This window comes from Rhea americana, unplaced genomic scaffold (genome assembly GCF_003343005.1).
Source record: "Rhea americana isolate MKP2758 unplaced genomic scaffold, rheAme1 scaffold_15, whole genome shotgun sequence".
NCBI classification, from domain to species: Eukaryota; Metazoa; Chordata; class Aves; order Rheiformes; family Rheidae; genus Rhea; species Rhea americana.
This window is the reverse complement of record NW_028185594.1, coordinates 2,380,722-2,408,184: the sequence shown is the minus strand read 5'-3', so window position 1 is coordinate 2,408,184 and position 27,463 is coordinate 2,380,722. Positions and strand designations below refer to the sequence as shown.

General features: G+C 43.6%; 1 protein-coding gene across 6 annotated transcripts in view; it reads left to right on the top strand.

Annotated features, from left to right (window-relative positions):
* Positions 1-27,463, top strand: part of MAP2 (microtubule associated protein 2) — a 227,411-nt gene that overhangs the window by 45,484 nt on the left and 154,464 nt on the right. For all 6 annotated transcript variants that reach the window (XM_085299339.1, XM_085299338.1, XM_085299337.1 and 3 more), the window contains exon 2: positions 45-93. The gene's annotated coding sequence lies outside the window, so the exon portion shown is untranslated. The remainder of the gene's footprint in view (positions 1-44; positions 94-27,463) is intronic.

Genomic DNA, 27,463 nt, shown 5'->3' with positions numbered 1-27,463 from the left:
CCTTTAATAGTTGCCGCTAACTGAGGCATTTTGCTTTGTTGCAGGTTGTGGGAACCTGAACTGTGACTGACAACGTGACAGCTATACTGAGAGGTGGGTTTTCTGTTTATTTTGGTCTCTCATCACTCGTTCCAGAGCACCAGCAATGCTGCACATCTCTGATTTTGCTAGAGTGGGTTGCCTAGTAGATCTCTTAGCTTTGTTCACACAAAACAAAAATTGTTTCTAACAGGGCTCTTACTGTGCCTGTCTGTGTTGTGTATTTTGATGGTGCTCTGAACAAAAAACAGTACATTTACTGGGCTGTACAGTGGAAGAGTTTATGGCACAGAGTGGAAACTTAAAAAGGCATCGAGACTTTGGCCAACTTTTTTGTGCAGATGTTTGTTTTATGTAGGAAATGTCCCGCTGAAGGAGCAACTTAAGCTATCCAAATGCCAGCGCTGCTGAATATGAGCACTGTAAGCTGAACCTGTGACGTGGCATTTCTCTTTTCTCACGTTTCAAATTTAGGGTTAGTGGTTGCCACGAATGTTCTCTGCAAAGTGCACTGATAGACAGGTCAGTCACCACGTRCAGCTCCTTGTTTGAGGATTTGTTGTTCTACTTTGTTGAAATGTTGTTGAGGTTGTTTACAGAATGTGCAAATTTACAGCACAGGCACAAAGAAATGCTGATCCGTGGATTTCCRACTGCACCCTGGCATTATCTATTCAGAGGAAGGTTGTGTAACATGTGCAGGCAGCTTTTTGGTTATTTGAGGGACTCAAGTGAAAAACAACAAAATGAGAGCTGGTAAATACTCTTTTGAGGTTATCCAGTGATTTTTTGCAAGGACAATTACTTGGTCTTCAGGCAGGAAGAGTACTATCTCAGTTACTTCAAGTTTTGAAACCCTAGATTTATCAAGTGACACTGCACAGCCAGGATTAAGTCATAGGTTTCTTCTGCAGCTGGTTCTTGTCACGTTGTCCCCCCTCCTTTTTTTTTTTTTTTTTTTTTCTCCCAGAGTAGGGAATGGCATAAAAATTGGTCTGTGTGTCATGCCTTTGTTATCCCTAGGGTAGTTGCTTCTGGCTGCAGTGCTGCCAATCCTCTTGCAGCCATCCTCTTGCAGCCACCCTGGTTAGTTCCTTTCTTTCTTTCTTGGAGGACATTGCGGGTAGGCCAGTTCCTGAGTCTGACGGCAGCCTGTGAGTTGATCTTACTAGATCTTGAAGTAAAAGGGTCTCTCCTCCCCCCCCTTACCTTCTTATTTGCCATTTACATTGCAAGCCTCTCAGTGGCAACACATTGCATGGATAGTGTGCTTTCTGCTGGACTCGGTGCAGCTGGGGCACGCTATTATCTTTTTCCCTTGCTGTGTTCAGCAGTCTCTACAGAGCATAGTCATGGCATGAGAGCAGCAGTGTTTGCTCAGTTTTTCAGAAGATAGTGTTTGTGGTCAGCTCACAATACTGCATTACTCCTGCGTAATGAACGGTGACAGACTGTGATGCAGCAACGCTGTATTTTCAAGATGCTAAAAAGATGCTGCAGTTAAGTAAGCCTTGTCATTTGTATGTTCATGAAAGGTAATGAGAGAAACAGGTGAGGCATGAAAAATTTTCAGCAAGCCTCCAGTTGTCAGCAGACATAAATGAAACTGCCAGGGTCCTTCCTGTTCATGGCGTTAATCCTTTTCCAGTGATGCAGGGTCTTGCTTTGATTTAAGAGTGCAAGACTCTTCTTTTCTTTTAGCTATCCCTTGTCAGACTCTGCATGTCAAGACTTTTCAGTGGATTGAACATGAATCATTAGGCAAGACATTAAAAGTTTGGGAAGAGCCAGCTCTTTCAAAGCTGTAACCATAGCCAGCTCCAGTAACCTTAACAGGAGTGAAAGCACTGAGGATCTGGGCCTAAAACATGGATAAAGCTGTTCATAGCGAGGTCAAGGAGAGTTCTTTCTGCTTTCTAATTTGCTGGAGCAAGTTTTGAGCTTCAAAAGTATTGATAGTAGGTGTTGAACGTGCTGTCTGCTCTTGTTAAAAGCCAGTCACAAACAGCTTTATTTCAGATGCATGAAACTATGTGGTTTGGAGGTGAATGATTGTATTCTTGACATTATATTATATTAGGGAAAAGGAAAAAAGCCCCAACTTTGGGTTCCCCTCTGAGAGGGACTGTATACACGTGCAGTGACAGGGTTCCTGAGGTTACATGTTGACTTGCTCAGTCTGTTGTCTGAATTCAGCAGAATTAACTGAGGAGAAGACAGGAAATACAGTAATTGTTGCTATTATGCACTTTGTAATTAATACATATGATTGCCTCTTTATATGAAGATTACRTAATACATATATAAAACTTATTCTATTATAAATGTTACCTGTATATGTCCTCATCCTGCTGTTCTGCAGAGTCTGTACATGAGCAGCTCAGAGAGTGGTGCAGGTCTTACAGGTGAGTCATTTTCTGGAAAACTTTTCTCTTTCCATTGATTCTAGAAGAAACTTTTGGCTCTGGGACACCTCTGTTCACTGTCTAATACAAGGTAAGAAAAAAGTGGGTGAACTAGTGTTATTAAAAGCCCTGTAAACAGCCAGGGTGCTAGYTGAGCATTTACCAGTTCTCACAGTATGTTTTATTCTCTGCTTTTGTCTTTGAAATTGCTAGCCTTTTGGGCTGTTTATCTTGTAAAAATAGTCTGTGATAGCACAGCAAATAAATGATGGTGGTAATGTACCTGTCTCTTGCAGAAATCCGAGTGCCATCACACCACAGTGTATTAGCTCTCTAGTTTCCATTGTAAGATAACACGCTCAGTTGTTTGGCCCAATGGAAGGGATCTAGTCTCCATGGCTGCCTGTACATTTATTTTGTATGTGAATACACAGTGGGAATAAAGACTAGGTTATTGCAAGCAGGGATTTCTATTTTATCTTGCCTCTTAATTAAATTAGTAAGTAGGTAAACAAGAACTACCAAACATATCATAAAAAAMTAGTATTTAACAGGTTAGTCATTTTTAGAGGCACACACTTACCTAGATGTTTTATGTCTTTTGAGGCATTCTTGGCAATCTTTGGTTTCTGTAGTGAATTAAGGAAAATCTGTTTATGGAACTAGAGCCCATGACATGTGAGAAATAGAAAGAAGTCYCATGCCTGTAAATTTAGCTCCGCTGTCCCTTCCCCCCATCTGTAAATCTCAGGTTGGTTTATGGAGCTCCTCACAGAGAGCAGTCGTTACCAATCTCTCTCCTCTCAAGGAGTAAGGTAAGAAATTCCAGCAACAGCAGGAGGTCCTGCAGTACTGGTTCCTGGGGAGGCTGATGCTGAATGGGCAGTACCAGGCAGTGAGGACAGTCCATATGGCCAAATGACAAGGATGTGACTCTCGCGTCAAGTCCTTTTTCTTTTGCAGATTTCCTGTGTGATATTTCTGTCTTCATGACACCCTTCTGTGTTCTTTTTTTTTTTTTACTTATTTATTTATTTAAAAAAAGGCAGAGGGGAGGAGAAGTAAAAGCTAGCACTGCTTCCCTGTTAAAAGTATTGACGACACATCCAGCATCCTTGGATTTGGTGATGAAGATTGTTAAATAGCTTAGCTAGAAAGGTTGCATGTTTCCTGTCTTGTGAGGCCGAAGCTATCGGGAAAGGCTGAGCCTTGACCCCTTGTGCTGAAGGTGCAAGGGACACAAGCTTGCCAAATAAAATCCCAGTGCCTGGGAGTAGCATTGTTCCATGCAGCTGCTCCATCTTGTAGGACAGAGCACCCCAGTGCATGGGGTAGAGAGGCAGAGATTCCCCATCTAGAAGTTTGTGGTGTTTGCCCCACTAGCAGAACTTCACAGTGACACTACCTTCTGCTCTGAGCAGATGTTCCTGCTAGCCCTGGGCAGCAGGAGAGCTATGGTCTGGCCAGTACACTGAAGAATTAGGAAAACATGTGTCTTAGGCTGGATCTAGCAATTCAGGGTAGAGGCTGTTAAAGTGTGGTGTTTACCAGTCCTGCCTTGTGGACTGAGACTGCACCTTGCAAACCTGTGTGGGAATCCCCTTTGTTCATACATGGAGCAGCAGGAAAGGTGCCAGCCTGACATCTTCGTCCTCAAAAGCCCAGGAGCAGGTGAGACCAAGGGAAGCTCATCAGCCCTCAGATCTCTGACAGTGAGGAAGCAGAAAGCAGCAGGCCCCGAATGAAAGTTGTGGCCGTTGCTTTTATGCACTGGTGTTGGCAAAACAGCTGGCACTCATACGATGTTGAACTAACTATGCTTGCAGTGTTGGGTCTGATGGGCTGGGTTTCTAGTTGACATGACTCCGCTGAAGTCAGCACAGGTATGTCAGTTTTGTGTGGCTGAAGAACTGGCTTGTTTWTTTCTTTCAGATGCATTTGGACTACATGTCCAAAGCCCTACTCAGTCATGTCAGTAACTGAAAACCTGAGATTATGAATATACAAAGATGGGTAGCCTTTTTAACAGCGACTTTGTTTTTCATTGCTTGAGATTATTTATAAAGATGTGGAGTTGAAAAAGCAGTAGTTTTCTGAGTAATAGCAAATGCTTGAGTTCTACTAAACGCCAGATGTGAAGCCCAGAGGCAGGACCAGAAAAMGTTTATTGATAGAGTATCTGAGAAAGTTGTTCTTACTGATGCCAGCAGCTACTGAATGCTAGTTAGTTAACCAAGTATGTGTTTGTGKGTTGCTTTTTACTGACTGATTTCATTGCTAGCAATGGCAATGTCTTTAGGAAAAAACAGCAAATGGAAGGAGCAGGTGGTAACAAAACCTTTTAAAAAGGAAACAGCATACTGTAGAAGTGCAAGCGTCTGCTTCTACTTGATGATCARTCTTCAAATACTCTCTGATGCAATTCATTTGTGTGGTATGAATTACTAGATCAGTCAATAGGCCCTTACAATGCTACTCTTTTCTTGTTTTAGTAATTCAGCAGGGTAAAAACCATTCCTTGTTACCTCCTGCATGTTGTACCAGCAGGTTGGGAGGCAGAATAATAATAACAGTTAAGATTAGATCCTCCTCCATGGCGGTGAGTGGGCGTCTTGCTGTTAACTTCAGTGGGAGTAGGAACCAGACCCTTTCTTTGTAATAAAACAATAATGTCTGCTGAGACAGTATTAAAGAAGAGACATTATGCCCTTTTAATTCTAACCTGAAAAGTTTAAATTAAGCAAGGCAAGTCCCTTGGGAGGGAAAACATCTTATATTAGACTGTCTGATACAGCATGAAAAAAAGCAGACAAGTTCTCCCAGTGAATAGTGAAGGCCTGGATAATGACTTCTATTCCCCAAAGCTTTCGTTGTTTTTATTAGCTGTATGAGCTGGCCATCAGGAGATACTGTCTCTACCCCAAGGTTTGCTTCACTTCTTACACTTCTTGAGCATTGTGTCTGTAAGGCTTCTATAACTTGGGCATGTTTTTGTCATTGGTAGGAGAGCATTTGAATGTATAGCGCTCACCAATGGAAGCTCTTCTGTTATGTACAACCCCAGCTCATTCCCTGTCCATAGATTTATATTTCCATTTCTTCTGTCCTCACACCTTTCTGAAATGTCACCAGTGAATAGGTGATATGTCAAGTCTTAATCTTGCTCCTATGAAGTCAGCTGCAGTTTTTCCATGGACATCTGTAACAGTAGGCGCAGGGTCAAAGTTACTTGACAAAGTAGTATGAAGGCTCTTGCTGCAGCTGTGCTGAAAGTGAATGTTGGATTTTCTGTGCAGCCAGACTTGTCAGCATCGTGAGAGAAAAGCTGTAATGGTTGTAGGAAGAATCGGCTGTTCTTCTTCTTCCAGCTCTTAACTGCTGCAAACATAAACATGCGTCATTACCAGAAGGCATTACAGCATCTCCTAAGTTGCTTCTCACTTTGGATGCCTGGGGAATTGCACATAGTAATGGGAGCCATGGACCTAATTCTTGAATTCCAGACTTGAAAAGYGGATTGTAAAATGTTGGCTTCAATTCAGATGGTGGAGCAATGTGCAAAGCCAAGAGATACTTCATTTTAAAACTTACATACAAAATCCCACTGGTTTTGCTTGGAACTGGTTTGAATTTTTACTGTTATTGTCATCTGATTATTTTATTGTATAAAGGACTAAACACACAGATTAGAGAATACACAGATCATGTGTCTTTTCTTACCTCTTCTCTGGATGTTTATTCATAGCTGACATAACTTTGTCAAGCTATTAATKTTATAATACCTGGTCTGCTTAGGACCAGTATTTCAAATCCTGATGCGATCAAGTGAGCCCTATGCTTTTACAGAAAGCAAGCTGGTTCAGTATGTGGACTGTTAGCCTAAGAGTTGTGAGACTTGGAAGTGATCTTGCTGTGCACAATTTCCCGTCTAATCATGGCCAAGTCATGCCATTCAGCATCCAAAAGTAAAGTCTGGGAGTCTTTCTCCCTTTACAAAGAAATGAAGAAACTTAGGCACCTCCAAAGTATGAGTCATCCCACCTGTTTGAGGAGGCGGATCTGATTTTTGGTCTCTGTTCACTTCTCTGTACTTCAGTCTGCTAGGACCATAAGAACCAGCATAGACAACGTGTCTGAATTTTRAATGGATGAGACGAGAAAAGTCCCATGTTAGCTCCCTTCCTTTCTGTCTCTCTGTGATATTTCAGGAGCCAAAGTTCCTGAGAGAGATCTTAGAGCTGCCACGTTGAATCTCCTGCACATTGTGCTTGGAGAGCGTGAAGGGGATCTCTCAGCGTTTTGTTCCTGATGGAAGAAGAAGAAAACRCTTGTATAGCGGTCCATGTCATAGTGGCCCTTACTTAACCACTGTTTTGCAGGGGTCTCTTCACACCTTACTACTTTTCTCCAGGTCAGACAGAGTTATATTCCGGATGCTGTACAACACAATGCTTTGGGTTGCAAGACATAATATAAATGTAATATTAGACTGTGATGTTCACACACATAGAATCACACATAATGGTTGAGGTTGGAAGGGACCTCTGGAGATCATCTAGTCCAATCTTCCTGCTCAAACAGGAACCTAGACCTAGAGCATGTTAGAGAGAGGGCTGCATCTAGGTGGGCTTTGACTATCTCCAGAGAAGGAGACTCCACARCCTCTCTGGGCAACCTGTTTCAGTGCTCTGACAGTGTCACAGTAAAGAAATTCTTCCTTATATTCAGGTGGAACTTCCTGTATTTCAGTTTGTGCCTCCTGTGTCCATTGCCTGTTGTCCTTTTGCAGTGATGGTGGTTCAGAATCTGTTACTCTGAGTTTTCCAATGGGCCCTATCCCGAACAAGAGTTAAGGGTAATTGTGTGGCTGAAAATGCAAAAATCACAATCCTCAATCGATAGTGCAGTCTTGGGAGAAATTTGAACATGGCGCTGAACCATAGGCAAGAATTGAACTTACCTCTTTGCTGTTAGTTCAGCTGTCAAATAAAAAGACTACCCTTCCCAAATATTCAAAAAAAAAAAAAAAAAAAAAGCTTAGGGGAATGGAGGGTATAGAGCATCACTGTACTGAATGTGAAATACAGAGCTTTAAAAAGTTTTGTTCTAACCCTAGGGTACCTGCCAAGGTAAATAATGATCTTCTGTAGGAAGGATTTAGGGAATATGAGTGCAGTTCTTCCAGGGGGATAGGAGCCAGCTGAGGGAAAGGGGTCTTTTTAGTTAAATATTTGCATTAGCAGATGGCTTCTAGACTTGGGACAGGTTTGGAGAAATCGGTTAGGGAATAGAGCCTGACCAAAAATGCTTACAATGRAAATGGGATGGGATGCAAATGGGAATGTGCATGGGACGACTGTTCCTGAACCCAAGCCTGCATTGAGTCACAAATGTGATTGAGCTCATGGGATAAAGCTGTGGGAAGAGAGCAGCACATTCCCCAAGTCTGTACAGCCCTATCTCTTTACTCTGGCTCTCTGAGACTGGGGTGGGAGCAAGCTTTGGAGCCAGAAAAGGTCCATGTTACTCTTCTGGGAAGGTGTTTAGTGCCAACAGTGAGGCAGGCAGGTGGCAAAGGGGGAGCATCCTTGGTTATCCATTTCTGAAGTACAAAGAGAACATCATCATCCCCAGTTTGCATGTGAGTAAATCTTTATCTTAAGACATTAATATTACCTGCAAACAGTGGGCAGGTTTGTGGTCCAGACTGGATTAGCATTCGTGTCTCCTGAGCCCTAGTGCACTGTCTTAGTCGTTTCTTCCAGCAAAGTGCCTGTTTCCACTATACATCTTAAATAACAGCTTCTGCTGATCTAAAACTTAAGGAATAGCTCCAAAGTGTAAACAGGAATAGTGTGAACACATACAAGTACAAAGTTAACTTTTATTTGTAATTAGAATGAGACCCATTATAATATTTTCAGAAGGAGCTTCGGTTTTGGTTCAGGGGGATCAGTGCAAAGGGTCAKGAAGACATCACAGAGTGTGAAGTCTCCATGATCTCCTCTTGCTTTCCACAGGATTAATATTTCTCTTGTGTGAAGTGTAGCCTCCCTGAAACCACCAGAATCTTTACCAGCAGGTCTGGACCTCGCTGGGTCCAGGTCTGCAGAACACTCTTCAGGCTGTGCTCAGGCCTTGCTGTCTGTCGGACACAGCGCTGCGGCAGGACACTAGACGTTCCCGTGCGTTAGGCTTATCAAATGTCGAGGCACATGAATAGTCAGCTACGCTGCTTGGGGGCTGCTAGCACAGCAGAAGCGCAGCTTGCTAGGCTGCCGTCGCAGAGCAGGCCCTTTGGTTCTGCTGGGATGCAAGTGCCTCTGCACAGCAGAGTGAGGTACCGGGGCTGGGAAAATAGTCACGGACTGCTAGCGGCAATTGTGTGTTCCTTGGGGTCAGCATCTAAGCTGATGTTAATGAGGCCTGAGATCAGTGCAGCACCTGCTGCTGCGGCTGGTTTTTGCCTGCTATCAGGTGTCTGACAGTCTTATGCAAATAGACCATTTAAGAAAATGAATTACTTGGATCAAGCCATCCTTACATCTGTAAAGAATAGCACGAGATCCTGTACAAGCCAGATGTCTGGAAAATGTCCTGTATCTGCACAAAATGTAGCAATTAGGTTTTTCCCTGGATTTTTTATGATGTTACTTTTTTTTTTTTTTTTTTTTTTTTTTTTTTTTTTTTTTTTGCCTATTATTTCTGCAAGGGCAGGGAATGAGGTAGCATTAGTGTAGCAACTACTGCCTATAATTATGCAGGGGAAAAAAAACAGGAATAAAAGCCTTCGGGGTGTTTTCTGCACCTTGGGGCTTATTAGGGATCTGATTTGCTGACAGAACAAGATGCAGAATTGTTTTCAGTGTTCATCTGTCATTGTGTCTCACAAAACTGTAGCACAGGAATTTGCTTGTTTGTTTCTACCTCTTCCCATTTTTTTCTAATTTCTTCCCATTTTGTTTATGGTTTTGAGGTCTGACTTGGAATAAACAATTATTCTGTTTCTTATAAGTGCAGTACAGAGCACTCTTTCATTTAGAGATAATTCAAGGCAAAGTGTAGGGCTGAATTTTGGRTTTGTATTCTGTTTCTACAGCACTCCTAATCATTAGAAAGTAATAAAATAGAATTGTAGTTGGGAAAAATCCTGTAACCTGTGTGTTCCTGCAGGGAAGTGTTAATTTTCTCATTAGTTCTCTGGAGTAACTGCAGTCACTCGAAGGAAAAGAAAGGAGTTCTGCTGCACCTTTGCTGAAGCAGTTCTGCCCAGTCTTCGCTGCTGTAATGGAGCAAAAACATCCAGACAGGGAGATGATGAAAACAAAAAGTGCAAATGAAAACTGCTTACCAGTTCCCAGCTTGGAACTGTTTGCTGCACTCATACTGTCCTAGCACTTTGTCCTTCCTAACTGGAAAAGCCAGAAAGCAATTGGAGAGAAATAGGGAGGTCCCACAGCCACACTCCTGACAGAGCGGTCACCATTGGTAGGACTCCCAGAGCTGAAAGCTCCTTGCTATTAAACGTTTGCTATGAAGCAGCGGGTTTAAAGCTGGGCCTCTCAGCTGGTCTGCTGAGGCAGAAATGTTCAAATTCAGTTGAACAGTAGGGAAGTGGATGCATTTTTGGGGTGCCTTGGGTTTCATTGAGGTTGTGGCATCTGGACTCCATGAGTTGCTTAGACCAGCTGTGCTCTGGAGAAATTCATCTGGGGGAGGAGGCAAACTTTTTTTTCTTTTCCCCTTCCAGGCCCATGCTGACTTCACCCATCCTTCTTCATAGGTTCTTACTATCGTGAAAAGAATGAACCATTGGTTGGCGGAGAGGGTACGGTTGTTGTGTGTTGGAAGTGTGTGATATGGTGCCAGGTGAAGGATGAATTATGAGGAGGCAAGCACCTCTGTTTAGGAGCAGCATTTGTTTGACAAATCACTGACCGCTGACATACTTCTACCAGTCTTTTTCAATTGCAGTCTCCTTGGGCATATTCAAATGCAAGTGTCATGCTCTTGGCTGCTTTAGCCAAAGCATGTCAGGCAGCCAGTGACCTCAGTTGTTACAGTCATAGGCTTTCAGAGCACTCCTTCACTGCTGTGCAACCTGAGCAAGCATCTGCCCATGAGAAATGGGTTAAGAGCCTTCTTAAGAAGRCTTCTATTCCAAACAGTGTTTCCAGAGCTACTTTCTAAGGCCTGTGTCTGGTGACAAAGATTGGCATGACAAAGAGATGGGATCTTGGAGCTCTTTTCAGAGTGTGAACGAGTTTTGTATTTTGTTGTACTTCAACTCATTTATTGAGAGAGGAGAAGCATGGGGAGGTGATAAGGATAGTACCTAAGCCCTTATGGTACCTGTTTTGCAGGTAAGGGAGGAAGATGAGGCTGAAGGTTGCCCAGTTTCATGAATGCATACTGACCCTTGGGAAGGATTAAAAAAATAATAGTAAATAAAGAATAATAATAAAAAAAAAAGATGCTGAGGACAGGGGAGTTAACTGATCCAGGATGCTAAATGGTTCTTCTAAGAACGATGTTTTTTGAGCCACATAGTGGAAATAATAGGAGCAACGTAAAAATGAGTCAGTGAGGTGATGGAAGCTTGGCATGTGATGGAGAACAGCCCTAGCTGCTGTTATTCCCCATTAGGGTGATACTAGGATTGATCCAAAGTTTGCTGTGTGGGTAGAAGGACTCTCACTGTGACTGTGCCAGTGACAGGCTTTTGGGCACTGCAGTACGTGGCGGAGCACGGTATAATATCTCTGGGCATGCCAGCCCTGTGGCCTGGCCAGCAGAAACGGAGAATGACGTTCAGGAGAGCTGTGCTCAAAACCCAGTCTCTGCTATTGAATTCCTGGGCGACTTCAAGCAGTATAAAAATAGGACTAACAACGTGCTTCAGAAGTGTGGAGCAGGCGTGCTGCTGTAAGGGTGTACTAGCAGTGTTGCTGTTAKGAGAATTGGTTTCATAAACAAAAACAAATCATCAGTGAATAGTTCATTTCTGAGAGAAATCTGCAGTTTACTGCCTGCAGAGCACTGAAGAAAATGTAAAATTAACTAGTAAAAGCTCTTTGAAGTCCTAGCCAGACGTTAGAGCCAAACAGTGATTAGGATTGCACGTCACAAAAGCTGTCTGCTTGGGAGGGGATTTTAGCTGTGTGAGTTCATTCATGGCCTAGACCCCATCGTGCAAGAGCAGCCACATTTGTGCAAACATCTGCTTATCCTCTTACAAAATATTTGTGTCATCAGGATAGGAGAGTTAGCATTTTCGTATTAAAAAGCAATAGGTAAATTATGCCTGAGCTGTAGCCCTGATAAAGTAGCGTGCTATTAAGCTCAATTAGAGTCGTGCAGTGAACATAGGTGTAATACTTCTGCAGTGAAACAGCATGTTAAGACCTGAGCAAAGGAGGCATTATGAACATGAATAATGCTCCCCTGTGTGAATACACTTGGGTTTCATGGGTGCGTAGTACTGTTTTGTTGACATCACTTTGAAGCTTTATGTTGGCTGAAACATTTTAATGTTTATGCTTTAAAACTCATCTACCTACCTGAAACTTAGCTAATGAACTGGCCAGAGAATATTCCTGGGTCCTTTCTGCTTTGCTGGTATGGACTAAAAAGAAACAACCTCTCTTTTTGCTTACTCCACAACTTTGCTAGCATATGAGATAGCAACCTAGCTTGTCCTATGATGATGCAGTTTCTTTAGTATATGTGTGTGTATGTCACTCCTGTCTCAGCAACGGACCATGTAATACATGGGAAAGAATTTCCAATCTAGTAACTGATGAGGGTAATTTCCTGTAAGCTGGCTCTTCTTGTGGTTTCTGGTTTCCAGACAGTTCTATTTTTTACTACCTTTTATTATTTATTTATTTATTTATTAAAAAGGATGTTTCTGTTTGGCATTCTTTGACTCTAATGGTTCTTGCAGCTGGGCCAGGCTAGAATTTTAAAAGGCACCAATAAAAGCCATGAAGGTAATGTATATCCTGATTACAATTTGATTAGAGCTTTAGAACGTACATAACAAAGTCAGCCTCAGCACACGGGAGCAGATGAGAGAGGAACCCTGACTGCTCTTATCTTCTTATCTTATCTTATCTATCGCTGCTAGCCTAAAACAGAGACCAGGTAGCTCCAAATTACTGCAGCCGAAATTGCTTAGTTCCTGGTGCTGCAGACACTTACGTTTGTGGACCATCTTACTCATGTGAGTACGGATGCGTGTGCACGTAAGTGGGTGCAGTAGTAGGCCTGAAATTCGCTTGGCTGCAGTGATTAAAAGGTGGGCAGACTGGCCTGGAGGGTGCTGAGGAACCCAGCAGGCTGAAGCCCGTTGTCAGCGAACGGGCAGAGAGCAACCTGAATGCACGGGCAAAGCAAGGAAATAAAAGGAGAGCCAAGGAAGAGTGCAGGATGGCAGAGGTCTGCCATCACTGAGAACAGTCACTTTGCATTAAAGTAAATGGAAATCTTGGCTGTAGTTACATGCTGCAAGTCATGTGTGATTTTAAAACCAATTCAAGTCTGTTTGAACTTTCTCCCAAGACTTCAGGAGTCTGGGAACCTTTCAAAAAACAGCTAATGTCGTGCTGGACACTGGGTAGGGGATACCACTTTATGATGTTAGAAATTTTGCTTGAATAGCTTTCTGGTAGCCAGATTCCTAGAAATACAGAAGGAGGAAAGAAAGGCAATGTTGTGATAGTTATTGTTTTCTGGACAGAATACTGTAAGCTTTGGCATGTTATGCTTTTATTCAGAAAAGGTTCCTCTTCAGCTCTACTTCTCCCTCCCTAGCACTGTAAATCACATCATCTTTGGACTTGATCTGAAATGTGTTATCAAGAAAGATGTATGTTCTGCAGTCAAAATACTAGGAGAACATAACATCCAGAGCAAAGGGTTGCTTCTCTAGCTATGGAAAAAGTGTATGTATATTTTGGTGCTTGCAATGAATCGGCATGGTTCGTACCCACAGTAAGATAATTAGATACTTAATTAGGAAGTTGAACATGCCTGGTTTCTCAAAGATGCTGACTGTTGAGAAAAGACATGGAGAATTTAGCTCCAAAGTCATTTGACATCTGAAGCACAGTCTGCTCAAGTTGGGTCTAGCAACAGTGGTGTTTTGCTCCCATTAGATCGRTGTCTTGAATGGTTTTGGGTTGCGTTTTAAATGTTTATTAACCTGGCTGCTCAAGGATGAACACATCTGGTCCTCTGATCTTGGAAAGGGGAAGTATTTGTCAAAYTGCTTTGAGGCTTTTTCCTTGTTTTTTGGGTACTGGTCCTTCAAACTACTTAGTTACTTGTTAGCTTTCGGTGAACAAATGCTTCCTTACGTTTCGAAGAGAGAAGTTATATTTGGCAAGGCGTGTGCAGAAATGGCCCCTTTTCCCTTGAAGTGTTCGCAGAATCTGCTGCGGTACCAGTTCAGCAGAGCGGGGCAGATCTAAGGAAAGGTGCGACTGCTGCCCTGCGGGCAACATGCCGGCGCTGCTTTGGGCCGGCGTGGGGGGCGGTTTCCCTGCTGCGTGAGGCTCGGCTGCCCGGTTCCTGCCGTGGCGCTGGGCTCGCGGCGCGTGGCGTTGCCTTGCAGGAGATCCTGTGGAGATTTCATGTTACCCCTGAGGACCGCCATGTCCGTTTGACTAAATGCTGCTGGGGATAGGCTGGCAGTAAAAATGATGTTTGCTGTGATGCAGCCTCACTAAAGCAACTGCTTGATAGAGAAATGATGGTTATTAGCAAAATGACATTTCTCTTCTGATTCCCTCGTTTTTTTTCTTTCTTTCCTCGTTGCTCTCTCCTTTTTCTACCATAAACTGTTTTGTAAGTTACTTTTGGGGCTGAAAGGCCTCATTCATTTTCATTTAGAAACAGTTGTGTGGCAGAATACCATACRATTGATATGTATGGAAAATATTGTAAAGAACAGGAGGGGCTTTTTGTTGTTTCTGAACTCTACAGAGTTGTTCAGTTCTGTTGTGTTTTTGTTTTGATTCTATTTTGCCCTTAAATAACTGTGGGTAGCTGGAAAATGTTGAATTAATCATATAACTAGTGCTGTAAGTAGATTATTTAAGGGCATTTATTTTTGAAGTAGTAAACTGAAGAATGTGGATATTAAATAATAAAGTAAATAAAATTCCTTTGGAACACTGTTATTTCCCATTACTTTAGGAAATGATAGACTTTTTTCTTCCAGAAAAATGGTCAAGTGCAATCTCAACTTCCAAGCCTATAAATAGACCCTAGGTTTGCTCCTACATAAGACCTTTTTTTACTCAGCTCCCCTCCAGTTCTAGGAATACTGACTTCATGGTCAGTGACCTTGCAGAATGAGTGGAATGAAGTGTGCAAAAAAATTGAGATGGAGACTATCTGCTAAAATGTCTGGAATCTGCCACCATAGGGGATAGGACACAAGGTTATAAGGAATGCTGGTCCCATCCAGTCTGGTAATAACTGTGGTCCTATTACTGTCATCTGTGCAGTGCACTGAAAGCATAAGAGGGACACCATATGYTTGTCTTACTGCTCTCTTCTTGTGCTGGGGAGACCCAGATTGCATCTCGYTAAAGGAAAAGTTTGTAAATGCTACCTGAGGGAGGGACTCTACAGCTATGAACCAGGTGAAAAGAGACCGTTTCTGCTAGCTGTAGCTCAAATGTTCTAAGCTTCATCGTGGTGCAGGGCTGTACATACATTTGTCTGTACAGCTGTGTTTTCCTTAGCAAAACTAACCTGATCATCAACATTAGCCCCATCTTTGAAAAGGCAAGATGGACTTGAGCTACAGGGTTTTTTGGTTGTTTGTTTTTCCCTTGCTATGATTTTAAATGTCAGAGCCATCCAGGAGACGTCTGTGACAAGGGTGTGGACCAGGCCGTCCAGGCAGATTCTTCAGGTGCTTGAGCAATACCAGAGCAGGGAAGAGCACAGGTTGTTCTTGTGCTTGTGTGGGTGGAAGCCAGTTTGCGCCAATTCTTTCAAGGCAGTACTAGCTTTGTTTCAGTTAACTGAGGAGCATCAATGGCCTTGAGTGGTTGTGTTCTCCAAGGCTTCTGATTTCTTGCGGAAGTAGCGACCAGGTGATGCCAGTAGGGCTTGCCTGAATGGGATGTACTGTGTAGCCAGGTCCTGGCCTTTAAGCAGCTGCCCTTCACTTACTGGTTTCCCTTGCCCTCTGCTCCTGCGAAGGAAAGAAAGATTCTAGACACTTCTCAGGCAGGAGAGTGGAGGAAGTCTCCAGTTTCACCAGGCGTCAGCCAGGGGGCTGCTTTAGCCTGATGCGTGTTCTCATGGCAGAGCACAATGATGAGACCTGACTCCAGGGGTGTGAACCCCAGCCCCACTTTGCTGGTCTGTGGGCGGTGGCTCTCAAAGGAGCCAGCTTTACTGGCCACTTTGTTGGAGACTTCTCTGCTAAAGCAATTCTTACTGACCAGCAGGTGGACTGTGCTCCAAGTGGACTGCTCTGGCGTGAAGCTGGCACTGAGAACTGCTCCCTGGGTCCTGTGTTTAGACTTAGTTTTCTTACATGCTGCGCATCTTGGACATCTGTCTTGCAGCCTTTTCCATTTCATTCTTTTTTCTTTTTCTCATGACCCCTTTAATGGTGTGTGTGTGTGTGTGCACCTGTGTGTTGGCAGGAATTTGAGCAGCAGCAAGATTTGTGCTTTTATGGAGCACTCTTGTCCCCTGCCTGTTTTGCGTTGTTCTTGTGTAAGGACAGCAAGTACGGTTTAATAAATAACTCTTAAAATGTTCATGTTTCTATGAGCTTATAATGACTTGCAGAGTTGTAAGCAGACTACAAAACATGATAGTGCATCTTCCATTTAGAAGGCTATGTTCACTTCTTTTTTTTTTTTTCTTTGATGTAATTCAGATGACAGCAGTCGGGTTGTTCCTGACTTACACCTAGATAAATGAGCAGGGAGTAAAGAGCAACACAAGTGCACACCCAGCGTGTGCTGACTCATTTGCTCAGACTCTATGTAGCAGAAAATGCTTTTAGGGTACCCCTGAGGAATGCATCAGACAAGTGCCTTGAATATGAAGTTTAAGTGAAGATACAAGTTTTGCTTAAGGCTGTGCAAATCCAGGGACTTCCAATGCGGTTCATAACAAAGGTGAACGTCAGTTTTTCAACAGGAAAGGCTGCAGTCTAACATCCGCTGACCTGGCCAATTAATGTGCAGGATTCTGTTTTTCTGGTCATCTTTCTAATGAAATTGGACCAAAGAGTTACTTTAAATAATTTGCTTCTGGATAAATGTGCACTGAAATGAGTAGATGCGATCATACTTTGAGCAGGGGGTTGAACTAGATGATCTCCAGAGGTCCCTTTGACCTCAGCCCATCTGTGATTCTGTTCTGTGAAGGCACAAGGATTCTTGCTTTTTATAAAGTAGCTTGCTTAGTTTTCCAAGCATGTTTCATTTGGGACTTTTCCAGTCCTGTGAACTACCTCATCTCAAATTCCTCCTTACTCTCTGCTTCCTTCCTTTAGGCCTGATCTCAGGTGTTGCTGTTTCATCATGGTGGTCTAGGGAGCTGTTGCCTTTTTATGGTAGTTGTTGCACCTCTCTTCCCTCCAGTTAGGTTTACACTGTGAAGAATGAAGCTGGCTACGGCATGTCAGTCCCCACGGTGGCTGACTAGAGACTGCCTGTATGTCTGCATCGAAGCATCTGAAAGTGCGCTTAGGGAGAGCCATCTTCTCCAGTTGTCTAGTGGGCTCTCAGTAGCTTGCTTTGCCTTTCCCATGCCAAAGCTGCCCAGATCACATTGATTGTCTGGTCCTGTGCTAAGATGCTGAAAATGATTGATCTCTTTGTCCAGAGAGCTTGGTTCAAAGCATGCTCTTAGCATGAACCAGGGATTTGCAATATGGATGGCGGGTGAGTYTGATCTGACAGCAGGCTCTTAACCGATGGTGTAGACGGGTGCTTAGTGTCTTCTGTTCCTCTAGGGCTTTCTGAGGACAGCTTGATCCTGCCTGCACATCTTGCTGGCTCAGTTTCCTCTTCAGCAAATGTTCTCTTGTGTCCTAGTTAACTTTCTTTTGTGTACACAAAAACTGGGTTCTTTTGAAAGAGAAACATCTTACTGTCCTCCAGATACTGTTAGTATTTGAAGGCTAATAAATACAGGTTTTTCTATTGCTTGTCTAGGGGAAGAAAAAGTATTGTAATTGGGGAAAGTGATTCATTATCATTTAGGATTTTATTGTAAACTTTCAATCCTATGCATCAAAATAGATAAATAGACAATGGATCGTTACACCAAAATCTCTTGATGGCTTGAAATATGAAGACTGTTTCTTTTTTAAACTGAAGATTATTTAACTTGATGATGAGCTGGGACATAAACGGGAACAACAATAACTAAATCAGTAGCAAGCCTGCCATCAGCTGCGGTGGGCTCATGATGAAAGCTGAAAAGTGGTTTCTACACAGCTTGGCTTGTATGCAGAAATCAATTGCAGCAGTTAATCGTACAGACTGTGATCGTTAGGACCTGCTGAGGGCAAAATACTGAGCCTCACTGTTTGGTGACCCAGCTTTGGGGGGCTGTAGGTGTAAGTGTAARAAGCCATATAAACCACTCTAAATCCAGTCCAAATCAGCTGAAAGAAGGGGAAGGAGAGAGAGGCACATCTCTTGGTTTTGAATGTGTAACCATGGTGACAGCAGCCAATAAACTCGAGCAAAAGCAGGACTAATATATAGCTGAGAAGGGTGTCGGAAGAAGAGGCTCCAGCACTGGTGTTTGCAGGTATTCAGATACGTAGTACTGAGCCTACTGCTGTCATTAATTGGTGTTCAGTCAGTTCCTTCRTTCTGAAGAGTACTTTTGTTTACTGCTGATTTCGAAAGGTTAGTTGGCTTTTATAATGCTGTTAAAATAAATAAATGTACGCAAATTAATGACACCTGCCAGCATGGATCGCAATCACAGCTYTTTGTGTACTGCATGTGCTAGGCGTTTGGTACACGATGCTCTATTTGTGAGCCGTACTCTTTTCATAAACCAAAGCCAAGTTAGACCTGCGACTTCTGGCTGTAGGCTGTGTATTCTAGTTGCACTGTGGAAGCTGCATGTTTCTATAAAGACATAACATTAGGGCCTCGAATCAGCAAAGCCACCAAGCACATAATTTACTGTAAGTGCTTAAATGCTTCACTAAATAAGGATGGATTGTACAAGTGCTTACAGTTACACAGATGCTTAAATGCTTTGTAAACACAGCGTTTAAGGACTTTATCCCAGTGGATGCTGTGGAACTTCCACTGGAGTGAGTGAGAAAGAGGGAGACCTCACACAGCACTCAGCGGCTTCAGGTATCACATGAAAAAAGACAGTGTTGCTATTAAAACTCTTGTATATTTTATCATGYAGAAAATCCCTAATAGGAATGATTTCTGCCTTTATATATGGATATGATATAAAAAAGAGTTTGGGGAATTTAGTGTTAGAACAAAAACTGGCATCAGTGGGAAGCAGAAGCTGTAGCAGTAAAGGGATGAAACAGAGCATAGTATTAGATGAGAGGAGCATTTCTGCAGAGAAATTTAGAGCCACTGCTTGCTTGCTTGCGTGTTTTTTTTTTTTTTTTTTTTTGGTACTCCTGAGTTGTAGCTAGTTTTGGTGCAATGAAGGCAAATTAAAGCCTTCCCTGTTGAGCAAACTGTTAGCTCCCTGCTTGCTCCCTGCAAAAATGCTCTTCATGTTGGTGTGGAGAGTGCAGTGCAAGAGGTTTCAGGAAAGAAAAAAGACTGTTTAGACAAAGAGTTTCTGTTTTGTTGCAGTTTCTCTTTTAATTTTGGGGACGAGAACATTCACTTGACTGTTCAGGTCAAGTTTGCTGCTTTTTATTCAAATGGTTATTTGCCCTTTCTTTTCTTACATTTTTTTTTTCCTAGCTCAGATATTGTGTATCCCTTGGACTGGATCATTTACCAGTATTTCTAAGGCTCAGAGCAATATGCAGAAGGAACAAAAAAGACATGTATTCTCCCTTCCTCCTCCCACCCCTCCTTACTCTGCTCAATTGGCTTCTGTGTTCATACAGCTAAAAAAGATAATTGTTTCCTTCCCAACCTTGCTAGAAAATGGCCCTCATTAAGCCCTTTGCTGGGAGGATTGGATGGGATCCCCACACGTTGAAGGGCTCCTCTGTCAGGCTGGGAAGTGCTTTACGTAACACAGCGGTCTCGCCACCGCAGGGCTCAGGGGRTAGGGACAGGGCCTTTCACAGTAACCCTAACGGGGATCCGCTACGGAGGGGTTGGAAAGCGGGGGAACTAAGCGGTGGGTTTTGGCCCCGAGCTGCGCGGCTCCGGCCGGTCTGTGCTGGCGCTGCTTCCTGCGGCCCCGTTCCTGCCAACGAGCAGYGCAGGGGAGACGAGGCTTCAGAGCACCTCTTGCTCGGAGAAGGCACGGCTCYGCTTTTGCTAGCGGGGTTTTAGGCTGTGCTTTGCAAGCCGTGAGTCCTGCCTCCCAGGGGAAACTGGAGCAGCCTTGGTCGGGTGCAGAGCTGTGGGTGGGCGTATGCTGCTCCTGCCTSTTGTTCTGAGCTTTCCTCTCTGGAGGTTTTCAGACTTGGGCTGTGGGGACGTGGATGGATTGATTGCGCGTAGGAAGGGAGAGTTTGGGGAATAGCTGGTCTTTTTCTGGCGTATGCRGAATGTCTTTTTTTCTCATGCTTTCCTAAGCTGCCTTTTCTTGCTGGACGATCCAGCTAGTGTGCAGAAGGGACTGCTTCTAAATTAAAACTTTCTGCAGTGTAGCAATATACACTCCATGGTGCATTGCACTTCACAGAAAATAGGAGCTTAAAATCTAACAGAAAGGCTCTTTGCTGTCCCTCGCAGCAGGCTGTTAGCTCGGGGGAACATAGCAGGACAGAGAATGATGGTGTATGAAATTGAAAATCGTAGTAACGAAGGGGAGAAGCAGCAGGGTTGGGAGCTGCAAAAACTGCAAATGAAAGTGTTTGCTTGGCTGAAGGAAGCGCGTTGGCTGCAAGAGGTTAGAACTTGTTCCCAAAGTGCCTCGCTCTAGTTCAGGGATACAGTTCGTAAACCACTGCCAGTGCTGCTTTCCATTTCATTTATTGTCCTCACTGGTAGAAAGTTTCTCCCGATAACTAATCTAAATCTTYGTGGCTGTGGTAGACTTATTTTTCATATATTGCGCATTCCCTGCAGTGTGTAATAATCTTTTAAATATTTGGGTAGGGTGTGTTATCATCTCTTTTTCGAGTCTTCTCTGAATGTAACTCCATTTAATTTAATCTTTCCACTCAACTCTTGCTGTATTTCAATAAGATTATTTTGGTTTCTGCAGCAAACCGGAGCTCATGGATGGCCAACGTGAATGAGCCCAAATAATCCTCATAAAGAAATGCCTAGCAGTCTGTCKTTTTTATAGAGGCAATGCATTGGCTTTGACAGCTCTGCTGACCTYGACTGCAGCTGTATGCCCTAGGTGGGCATGGGGGGAAGCTGCTGATGCAGAAATTAAGTCAAAGTGTGTCTAGTAATGTTCTTAAGTCCTCTCTGCACTCCTATTCAGTTCAGCGGCTCGGCAATTGATTGCTTAAATTTGAGTTTTTGTTGTGTTCTGTCAGCTTTATCCTTAGCCACATCAAGTACTTGGAGCAAGATGCCTTGGAGAGCTCAGCCTTTGGCTGCATCTAATTCAGAAGGCAGATTTTCTGGATTGTGAATAACTTGACTGTGTCCTTACATTTCCCTGTGGTTCTGTCAAACTGTAGTTTTATATTTCAGCTCGGAGAGACAATAGGGGATGGAAAGGCAAAAGCTGAAAAAGGATAGAGTTGATGGAGTTATTTGTGCCGTATTGGTCTCCCTTGTAACGTGGCTGTCCTGCTGCTCGTCGTGCAGGGTGGCACCTGCTGCTGAGGACGTGTGAATGAATGAATACGCCACTTAGCACTGCGAGCTCTGTCTTCCTGTTACACGAGTGCTGCACTCCTGGCACATGAAAAAACCTACCTGGGCTAGGGCACTATGACTCTTGAASTAGTCCACAGTCTTGTAGATACTTAGGGTTTGTTTATATGTGTAGACATGCAYCTCAGCTATAGAGATAAAAAGGAGTGATGATTTAACAGTAAGTGGAGCGTGCAACAGTATAGTGACTGCTTAAAAAAGCAAGCTACCTTGTGTTACATATTAGTTTACTGGTTTGTACGTGAACTGATCAGAGGCACCTCGCTGTCATGCTCGGGGGAGAGGCTAGAGAATCACCGAGCCGTTGCAGCATGCTGGTTACCACGCTCTCTCTTCTGGGCTGAAGGCTGGGTTGGTGCAGACATGCATGGCTGGGTCAGCAGTGCTGGGAGCGCTGCTGCTYGGGAGGGTCTAGGTTGTGGCTTCAGGAGCAAACCTTGTTCTCTGCATGTGTCCTGTGGTCAGGCTGCAAGAGCTGCTGTACACGAGTGCAGTTACACAGTTGTCACAGGAGGGTGAAAAAGGCTGCTAAAACAAACAAAAAGATTGACATTTATTTAGCAAGTACTCCAAAGTAATTTGGTGTACTTGACACTAGTTTTGTAACAGTATACTTTGAAGGGCTGTGGGTATCATCATCTAGCTTGTTTCTGGCTGCTGCTTTTATGCTGCTTCTCTGCCCTGTTTCYTCTTGAAGAACTGCTCTGATTTAAGTTTTATCTTTCTGCTAACTGCCCGAGATACACAYGACCTGGCAGACATTATGACAGCTCAGGTTCCCTGATCTGTTCACTGACTTYTCATTTGTTTTAGTAATGACTATAAATCTGCTAATTCCTGCTCTCACATACAGCCTACACCTGTGGTTTCTGTCAGCCACAGCTATAAGAAAAACGGGAACCTGAGATATGAAATAGCAAACTAAATGGCTGGTTACCAGAACTGTGTTTCCATCAAGAATTTATGGTGGTGGAGGAAAGAACAGCAATGAATCTGTGCGGTTCGTAAAATGTGAGAATGGAAGTGATTCAGGCATGTAACCTTGCAGAGCATGTAGTGCCATCTCGGAAATAATGTTGCTTTCTTAAACAGTCCTGCATAAGAAGTGTTCCTGAAACAGCTATTTAAATGGGATGTTTAAAGACGCTATGTTTCAGRTATCTTTCTCAAGCCTCTTCTGTGTTTCTTACTGCAAGTTTTATAAGTATTTGTGTCTACTACAGATTTTAAGTAAGGATGTTTTTTGGCAAGATTAATTTTGCATGTAAGGTGCCCTGGTATTATGCAGATGATCTTGAAGTAGCTCATTCCTTCAGTAATCCAGTATGTTATGAAATAGTCTTCTATGTAGTCATGTAAACAACTGTCAGCTTTTAGTGAGGAGTTAGGAAAGAGAGGTAAATGCCCTCCTTTGCAAATTAGGACAGGCATAGAAGAGTGAGTTAAATTGAATTTTGACATATAGCGGTGAGTGTGGTGTACAATGTGGAGAATGCTGGTGTCCCATCCAGTTTGGGCAGATAATAACCAATGCGAGCAACTGCAGTTGTTCTGCATCGTTTGAGATGCCCCATGTTCTGTATTTTCAACTGAAGGAATTGGAGTCCTGGTTTTTCAAGAATGTGTGAGAGAAACAGTTGCAGTAACTACAGTTACCTGAATATTTATTATGTTGGTTCATGAAGTATTGGCACCAAGCTGTTGGATTTAAGGTTAGTTGATGCTGGAAGGTTTTTCTGCTTGCGAGAGGACGAAGCGCTTGTTCTGYGTGTGATGGCTCAAATGGGACCCTGCTGGGGCCGGTAAAGCCTAACCGTAGAGCTGACTCCTACCAACAAGCACACCTCTGAGAGAGGTTCAGCTTGCAAAATAGGGAAAGCTGGTCCTGGCGCCCACTCAGGAGAAGCTTCCGACTCCAGTTTGCTTTTAGGTACCGTGATAAAGGTGTAGCGTTTGGCACAACAACCTGGTGTGAGGGAGCGGTGCCTCGGGGTGGCGTGGGGAGTCTCGGCAGCAGCCCGGGACTCTGCACCTCTAAACTCTGGAGAGGGTGAGCGAAGCCAGCCTGAGTCGCGTGTCTGTGTGTTGAGGGTCCCTTCAGGTAAGGCTTATTTWGCTTATCAGAAAACTGCAATATTTAATCTGACCTGAGGCAGTGGACAAATGGAAGGGTACATTCTGTTAAAGAGATATCTGTATTTTTGGCTTTTATTTCAAGAGAATTGTGGGTAGCTTGCATAGTTTTCTATGAATTCAATTAATATTCTCTATATTGCTGAACTGTGCTTTTTCTTTTTTTTTTTTTTTAAGTGAAATATAGGATTTTACATCCTCCTATGCTTAAACTTATTATTTGCTCAGAAGTTAAAAACGAGTTCCTTCAAAATCAGATGCCCTGTTAGACCATACATTCTGCCGCTGCAAGGAGCAAGTTGTTCATGTTAACTTGCCTGGGAGGTATTTATATCCTGCGGGGGGATCATGTATTTCACTTTCCAGCGGAACCAGTGAATTCTGGCTTTGTGTTTACACATCTGAAAGATAGGATTCTTTCAAGATTCTTTTTCTTTATAAGGCCTTTTAAATGAACAGAGGCCTTTTCCTGTTAAATAGGAACTTGACTTTCACCAGTGTGTGGGTGTGCGTGTTTGGAAATCCCTCCCTCTTCAGGAGACAATGTCCAGGTCGCAGAGAGGGGAAAAAAGAACATTCTTAGCAAGGTTTTTTCCCATCGCTTATTAATGTCTCAGAAAAGCCTGTTGCAATGCTGCTTAAATAAAAGGCATTTTAAATTGGTTGCTAGGAAATGGTGCCGTTGTCCCTTTCTCAGGGTAAGCCACGCAGCGTTCCAAACTGACTCACGCTGGGAGAAGCAGACATCACCAGCAAGGTATTTCCTGGATACTTTTGCCAAATTCTAATAATAATAATAACAACAATAATAATAAAAAGACTCAAATCWGAACTAAGCCACTTGTGACTTCACTTGGCAGCGTAGACCAGCTCTACATAACTTCTGCCTTTATGTAGTTACTACTGATAGGCCTGCCAAGAGCTTCTGAATTAATCTGCCCCTCTCCCTCCCCCCTTTCCATTGCCTAAGCAAAGGAACAGTGTATCGCGCTCCTGAGCCAACGTGAYGTGCGGCTTGGGGAAGCTTCCGTGGACGAGAGGAGGGCCGTGCCGCGATGTGAGCTGCAGTGCCTCGGCACCTGGGCCAAGGGGCCGCTCTCCTTGGGCACCGGCTCAGGGCCTCTGCCCAGCCCTGCTGCTTCCCAAGCGTTTCATTTCCTGCTGCCTTTTCCTGGTCGTTGCCTCTCAGCTTGGGCCTCTTCCCCTGTGTAGTGTCGCCACTTTGACCAGAAGCAGTRTGGTGTCCACCTTTTCCTCCCTCCCCCCCAGCTGGGGCCACTGCGTTTTCGTGTGCCTCAGTCCAACGAGAAGACAGCTCATGTGGGAGCGTAAGGCCTCTGTTCCTGTACCCGGATGCCTAGTCCACATCAGATGCTAGCCCAGGTTTAAAGTACTTCAGGTCCTTTGATCTGTTGGTACCTCAGGGAAGTAARGCAAGCTGTTTGTGGCGAAGAAGCGTGTTTTGAGGAAGAGTATTTGTATTAAGGGTGAAAGTCTGACATGCTGCAGACGTGCAACAGGAAGGCAGAGCCCTGTCAATGAATGTCAAAGTTGCAGGGAAAGTTGTGCGAGAGTTTCCAAAGCTCCCGAGTCCTGCAGAGAGTAACCAGGAAGGAGTGACTGAGGATTTCTTTTTCACAGAGGGAAAAGGGGAGATCTGTGAAAACATGTTATGTGTGAGGATCTGAGCTGCCTACAGAGTTATGCCATTATTGCCACCGTGCCCAGCTCTACTTACAAAGTGACGGTACCCGGAAGAGGCAGACTTAGATTTCTTGTACGTTAAAATGAAGTAACAGTTTCATGGTAATTTATAGTGTTTTGTGATGCATCAGTTCCAGTTTCTGCTTTGTTAAACACTTTTAAAGCTGCTTCAGTGCACCCGGCTTCCCTTCCCAAACTGCTAGGAACTCTGTACCACYGGCTGGTTCATCTCCGCTGCAGCCATAGCAGCAAAGGCTGGGTTGTTCCCACTCTCCCTTTTTCCCTAGGCAGCACCTGCATTTCCTCAGGTAAAAGGGAAAAGCAAATGTGAGCATCACTTTGGGCATTGGTTAGAAACTTTGTATCCACATGTGTCTGTGTGTCTGTCTGTCTGTCTGTGCCAGTTGCTTTTCTTCTAATTGTTAAAATCGTTGTGCAGGAAAATGTTTCCGGTGGAGCTCGACTCTGATGAGCCTGTTATAGGTTAAAAGGAGAGAAATGATTACTGCCTAAATATGACTTTCTCTTGGCACTTGACATGTTCACTTTAAAGCTGTATGACCTGACCTGAAGCCTTTCTTCTGACACTGGGTTGGGATTGAGTCTCAATTGCTGGCAGGGCATTTGATTGCAAAGATCAGATTGGTGATGATTTAATTGATTTTTCAAGAGCAGGAGAAAATGCACTTCTTGAACCGCTGCAGCTTCAGGTCATGCATGCTAAAGCTGACATGTGGGCTACTAAACACTAATAGTGACCTGGCTGCTTTGCCCTGCCCTGGATTTAAAACGCCCAGTAGAGCTCACTGTGGTATTGTAAAAAGATTTTGTATCTTTGTCCATGTCTTCTTGCAGCTGGATTTCTACTGCAAGTATCCCCCTAGCTTTGCATCAGGATRCAATTACCAGCATGAAGACAAACCAGGTTGCTCCAGTTTTTCTCCTACCATGACTACATTGTTGTGGACCTCTTAGAGTGGAGAGGCTTTCTGTGAGGGGGAAAACCTGTACCCTCCCAGCTCATACCAGAGACCAGGAGTATATACAGACTCTGCTCTGGCTCTTTCTTGGGGCAGCATGTGATTTGTGCTTCTCTTCCTGAGGTTTCGTTCCTCTGTTGCTCTTCTCATGAAACCTCAGATGAGCTGCCCTGCACACTTGATTACTAGATACCTTGGTGGCTTTGACAATAAAAACTGGGCATCCTTATTAGACGTTGCTATTCCAGAGCTGCAGTGGCAAGCTGGAAAACCTGTAGTGTACTAACTCTCACCCGACCTACTGTTCTTGCAGACTTCCAGCAGATTAACCTGGAGGGAAAATGAGGTTGAATTCAGAGTGCTGAAGAAAAAAATATTTAGAGTATGAAGATTAGTTGTCAGAGCTGGAAGTGGGGCTTTGCCAGAAACAGTGACAGACCAAGCTTTTAAGGCAAACAATGCTGCAGCATGGACTAACAATATCCCCCCGTAATCTGCATTAAAAATAGWTTTTATAGGCCCCAGTTTTAGCATGATCCATTCAGTAATTCATATGGCACTCCATATGTTAGGGTGAGAGGAAGGTGGAACTAGCGGGAAGAGGGAAGAAGACACTGCCTGATCCAGATCCTTATGCCATTTCAGTTCAGTTAATTGCATGTTTAAAGTGTTGTAACGTGAGCAGATGGGGTGTTTCACAGTTATGTGATATATACATGTGTATATATATATATGCACATATATAAATATATATATATTAAAAAAAAGAAAAGGAATTCTCTAGCACATGATTGCATAGGGCTGCACTGAGACTTCACCAGCCACACTCAGGTTGGATGTGTGAAGGGAAGAGGACGGCAGTAACCAGCAGTGGGTGAGTGGTTGAACTAATACTGGCTTGCCCTAGACCTTGTGTAATGTGTGCATATTCAGGGAATAGTCCCATATTTTGCAGCTTTATTGCATTTAGTGGCAACCTCAAGGCACTCTTTCCAAGAGTGTCTTGTCTCCTAATTTGTAGCCACCAGCTCTGAAATCCACAGACAAACTTTTTCGTAGACCTTGGCCTTCATTTCGCTTAGTGATACCAAAGTTGTTCATATCATTCTAGGGAATGACCCTTTTTAAAAGGAAGAGAACTGACTCTGGAAGCAGCAACCTCTTTTTTTTTTTTTTTTTTTTTTTTTTTTTTTTT